Source organism: Carcharhinus amblyrhynchos, chromosome 33 (genome assembly GCF_965287045.1).
Source record: "Carcharhinus amblyrhynchos chromosome 33, sCarAmb.v2.hapA, whole genome shotgun sequence".
Taxonomy (NCBI): domain Eukaryota; kingdom Metazoa; phylum Chordata; class Chondrichthyes; order Carcharhiniformes; family Carcharhinidae; genus Carcharhinus; species Carcharhinus amblyrhynchos.
The window spans coordinates 908,040-914,181 of record NC_137356.1 but is presented as its reverse complement, the minus strand read 5'-3'; positions in this window follow the sequence as shown (position 1 = coordinate 914,181).

The window sequence follows — 6,142 nt, the reverse complement described above, 5'->3', positions numbered from 1 at the left end:
TTTTCTTTTCAGATAACGATTCAATTCCCTTCTGAATGCCTCCTGTATTGAACCCTTCTCCACCACGTTCGTAGGCAATCCATTCTAAATCTGAACCACTCGCTGCATTAAAAGGTTTTTCCTCATGTCATCACTTGGGGAGATTCACCGGCCCCATTCGCTGATGTTGGGAATTCAGATATCCCGCTGAATCAGATGTCAAGACTAAAACGGGGGGGGGGGGGGGGGGGAGGAGGAGGAGGAGGAGGAGGAGGAGGAGGAGGAGGAGGGAGGGAGGGAGAGAAGGAGGAGGAGGAGGAGGAGAGAAGAAGGAGGAGGAGGAAGAGAGAGAGAGAGGATGGGGCTGTCTTGGCTGACCAGCTTCATGGCGTGTTTGAACAGTAGCAACTTACTCCTAGGTAGGCACCTGACCGGTAAAAGTGTTCATTCCTCTTCCTGTCCTGCAACAGCTAAGGTCTCGTGGTCAATGCCAACTTAATGCACCATGGCCAGTTGGATCCCTGCATTCCTGAATCAGCAATCCATTCACAATCTGGCCTACTTCTGGGTTAATTTAACAACCCCTGCTATTAGCAGTCCTATCTGAAGTCCTCTAACTCACAGGATATGTTAGTGTAACAAGGACTTTTAAGCCTGAATGAGTGCAACTCAATGGCACACCTGGTGTGATATTTACTGACAGCCTCACAGCAGATGAGGGAGGGGCATTGCTGCGTTTAGTGCACACATGAATCAGATGCCCCAGTTGCAGCTGAAAGGTCCGCCGGCACACAGCTCCACTATTCGAATGTTATGTGCCAGGTCATGCTGTGGCTGCCCAGCTCTTTGTATTCGAGTTGCTTGCCTGGAAGAAGATAGCGTAATGTTACATCAGGAGTTCCACCAGGCATCCATCTTTGCCTATTAGATCTTGTGGCATTTCTACTGGCCTTCACCTATCAACAGTCCCTCATCATTGATAAATCCTCTAACCCCTCCCAGGTACTAAACCTCATCAAGGTTCAGGGTGAGAGGAGGTCACAGGCAGGGCCATGAGGTTTGTGACCATGGGACCACTGAGGGACATCCACTATCACCAGACCATGAAGCTTACCATAACTGAAGTGAAGGGAAGGATGATGTAGTCTAGCATCCATGTAGCAAGATGAGGGGTTGTGAGGCAGTGTCTAGGTAGGCAGCAGCTGCTCCAAAGAGGGTGAGGATCCACAGCACAGGCATACCGCTGCCCATCTTCCCATACTTCCTCCTGCTGTGGCCCAGTTTATCCTTGGTGCTGATGTGGGCATTTAGAGCTGTGAATCACACCCATTATTTCTTTAGCCGATTACATTAAATCTGATCCCTCTGGTTCTTGATCCTTCCACCAATGGGAACAGTTTTGTCCTATCTACTTTGTCCAGACTCCTTATGATTTTGAATACCTCAGTCAAATCTCCTTTCAGTCTTACAATTTCTAAGGAGAACAGTTCCAGCTTATTCAATCCATCTACATAACTGAAGTTTCCCATCCCAGGAACTATTCTTGAATGTCATCACCTCCTTTCCAAAGAGTGGTGCACAGAAATCTCATCCACAAACTGTGCCAGAAATAATTCTTCAATAAAAATGTTTCTTCTGATACAGCAAAAAAAAGATGGATAATTATATGGTAAAGTTTTTAAGATTTTCTGATAGCTCAAATCTTAATAAGCTGCTAGAATATATTGCAAAATCACATACTCATTTCCATTTTAGCAAATAGAAAATCAGAGAAAAGCAGATAGGGAATGATTTTCAACTGAAGCCCCCAGGTGGTTGGAAACATGGTTGGGCAGTCTCCACTAATACACACACACATACACACCCCCCAGGTTGGCACTACTAAGGTCCCATGGGGAGTGCCAAGGAGGTGCAAGGAGGTGGACCTGAAGAGATGGGGCCTGAGAAGCCATGTAGAGGCAGGGTGGGGGGGAGGGGGGGAGCATGAAGGGGGAACCAGTGTCTAATGCCAGCATCTCTATTCGGGGAGTGTGTTGGGGGGGGTGCTGAAAAGTCAGGCCTATGGGAGAAATTCCCTCGATGAGGGGTCCTCAATTTCACTTTGAGATTGGGGCATCTGATCTCTGCGAAGGCAAGCTTGCCAGCATGATTAGGCGCCAACCGTCTCCAAACCAGAAAAACCTGACCTCCCCTCCCAAAAAATGACTAAATGTGGAAGATCACGACCAGTACGTGAATCACATCAGTTTTATGACCTGGAATGACAGTTAGGCCGGAATTCTCCAGCCATTAATGCCCCACTGCCAGTGAGAACAGTAAATTTCGCACTCAGCTAAATCTACGCACTGCAGCGGGATGGAAGAGTCCCAGATGCAAGCGAGGTTGGAGATTCCCCAAAAATCATTTTTTGGGAAAATTCCACCCATTAATGTCTCAACAGCCATCCCCACAAGATAGTAGCACATTTATCCCAATCTCACTTCCTGTTGAAAATAATATGCAAGTTTCTCTATAATTGACCATGGGGATAATCTGCTCCTACATACTGATACTGTGCACGAAACAATAACAGGAAAGATTACAAGAAAAATGTTTTCCTCTACTTTTCAGCTTTTTTGCTGCTGCCTGACTTCAGTTTTCAGTGACATTCAGGCTATATGAATGCAGTTTCAGTGGAGATTATTGTTATATAATGCTGAACACTGAGATGACATTTATGACATTTAGCAGCAGCTGATACAAACTGTAAATTCATTCATACACATGTAACAGACAATTCAACGCAGATTTTTTTGAAAGTAAAACAGCAAATGATACTTGCAAGTGGTATGAATAACTGCCACTGACATGTGGCTGAATTTGCAGCAAGTAACACAGGTATTTGAAAATGACAATCATCCAAACTTTATGTTTTTCATTTCCAATTTTGGTGCTTTCCTATGGTATCAAAAGGTTTGCCTTTAAACTGACGATAAATCACTGTACATTATTTATTTGGCTGTGAGCTATTTCCAACCTTGTGGGTTTATAGAGTGTTGAGGCTTCTCACCCTCTGGGAAGAGATTGGAAACTTAAAAATGTTTTTAAAAAGGTTTTTAAATACAGCTTGCATTTGTTCCTGATGGATCAGTGCCTGGTCGTTAATTAGGTCCTTACTGATCAATTATATAAAAACAGAATAATACCCTAGCCCTTAACAGTATCCTCATCTATGAAAATAGTTTTTCCATATCTATTCTGTCCGTATTCCTCATGATTTTGAGCACCTCTATCAAGTCTCCCACTCAACCTTCTCTTCTCCACGGAGAACAACACCAGTTTCTCCAATCGATCTGAGTAACTGAAGTCCTTCAATCCTGGAACTTTTCTCACAAATCCTTCGAGAACTTTCTCCAAAGCCTTCAACATCCTTCCCAAACTGCGCTGGCCAGAAATTAAACACAACACTGCAGTTCAGGCCTAACCAGTGTTTTTAAAAAGGTTCATCCTAACTTTATATATGGATTCCGGCATTATTATTGTCATTTATTCCTGATCAGTCAATATTTTGAACATGTTTGCAGCAGCAATGACTTGCTTCGCTGCTTACCGCCTGAGCGGCACAGGGCTCGTTCTCTCTGAGGGAGCACCAGCCTAAGCCATGAGCATGCGCACACGCACTCCAAGCGCCGTTCCCGCTCGCGCCGCCGGGCTGACGGTTGCGGTGCGGTGACGTCACAATTGGGGGGGGCTTGTGTTGGGCGGGAAGCGCGCGGCAGCGCCTCACACCTGGCGGCGTTCAAGATGGCGGCGTGTGCTCACCTGTTGCTGCTTACCTGTGTTCTGGGTCACTTACCTCTGGGTGAGTACTTGGTCAGCTTTTCCTCTGAACTGAATGAATAATTCCCAAATTTCACAGCAATAGGTACGCTTACCAGCTGTCGTTATTTACCAATTAGTGGGTAAAGTTGAAGACCTCTGTCACCCTGATCGTTAACATATGGATTTTGATCAAGAAAGGTTCAATAAATTTTGCATTTTTTTAATTTGTTCATGGAACATGGGTGTCGTTGGCTGGCCAGCATTTATTGCCCATCCCTTGGAGGGCAGTTGAGTCAACCGCATTGCTGTGGCTCTGGAGTCACATGTAGGCCAGACCAGGTAAGGATGGTAAATCCCCTTCCCTGAAGAACATTAGTGAACCAGATGAGTTTTTCCCGAAAAAGCTTTCATGGTTATCAACGGATACTTTTATTGAGTCCAAATTCCATCATCTGCTGGATTGGAACTCAGGTCCCCAGAACATTTACTAAATTTCTAGATGAATAGTCTAATGATAATAGTACTATGCCGTTGCTTCCTGTATTATTATGTGAAGTTGAAAATTTTTGTCACCCTGATCATTGACATACAGACTTTGATCAAGAAAAGTTCACAGAATCAGGGCCTGAAGTAATCCATCACAGCTGACGGATTACTGTTTTTAAGTATAATCATTGGTGATATATAGGGAAACATGGCAATCAATATACATTCAACAAGGTCCCACAACAGTAATACGATAAACATAGAAAATAGAAGCAGGAATAGGCCATTCGGCCCTTTGAGCCTGCTGCGCAATTCATTATGATCATGATTGGTCATCAAATTCTATATCCTGATCTTGCCTCCTCCCCCCCGCCTTTTCCCTCAATAGAGTCATAGAGATTTACAGCATGAAAACAAGCTCTTTGGCCCAACTTGTCCATGCTGCCCAGTTTTTAACCACTGAGCTTGTCCCAATTGCCACATTTGGCCCATATCCTTCTCTATCAATCTTACCCATGTAACTGTCTAAATGCTTTTTAAAAGACAAAATTGTGCCCACTTCTACTACTATCTCCCGCAGCTCGTTCCAGAGATCCACCTCCCTCTGTGAGAACAAATTGCCCCATGGACCCTTTAGTTTCCCTCCCCTCTCACCTTTAACCTATGTCATCTAATTTCAAACTCCCCTACCTTCGGGAAAATATGTTGAGTATCTACATTATTTATGCCCCTCATTATTTTATAGATCTCGATAAGATCATCCCAAAGCTTCTTATACTCCAGGGAGTAAGATCCCAGTCTGTCCAACCTCTCCTTATGACTCAAATCATCAAGTCTCAGTAAACCTTTCATGCATTCTTTCTAGTTTAATAATATCATTTCTGTAATAGAGCAACCAAGGCTGTACAATATTCTAAGTGTGGCCTTACCAATGTCTTGTACAACTTCAACGAGACATCCCAACTCCTGTATTTACTGTTCTGACCAATGAAACCAAGCATGCCAAATGCTTTCTTCACCATCTTGTCCACCTGTTACTCCACTTTCAAGGAGCTAAGAACCTGTACCACTAGACTCCTTTGTTTTATAACTCTTCCCCCAATGTCCTACCATTAACTGAGTAAGTTCAGCCCTGCTTTGATCCACCAAAATGCATCGCCTCACATTTATTTAAATTAAACTTCATCTGCCATTCATCAGCCCACTGGCCCAATTGATCAAGGTCTCGTTGCAATCCCAGATAACCTTCTTCATTGACCACCAAGCCATCAATCTTGGTGTCATCTGCAAACTTACTAAACATGCCTCCTAAATTCTCATCCAAATCGTTAATATAAGTAACAGTGGACCCAAGACCAACCCCTGAGACACACCACTGGTCACAGGCCTCCAATTTGAAAAACAACCCTCTACAACCACTCTCTGTTTTCTGTCATCAAGCCAATTTTGTATCCAATTGGCTACTTCACCCTGGATCCTGTGAGATTTACCCTTATGCAACAATCGACAGGGTGTGTGGTACCCTGACAAAGGCCTTGCTGAAGTCCAAACAAACAACATTGACTGCACTGCCATCATCTACCTTCTTGGTTACCCCTTCAAATAAACTCAAGCAAATTCATGAGGCATAATTTTCCTCTCATGAGGCCATGCTGACTATGACTAATCAGTCCTTGCCTCTGTAAATGCCTGTATATCCTGTCTCTTAGAATACCTTCCAACAACTTACCTACTACAGATGTTAAGCTCACTGGTTTGTAGTTCCCAGGCTTTTTCTTGCAGCCGTAATTAAACAGACACAACATTTGCCACCTACCAATCTTCAGGCACCTCACCTGTAGCTGTTGATGATTCAAACATCTTTGCTAGGGGACCC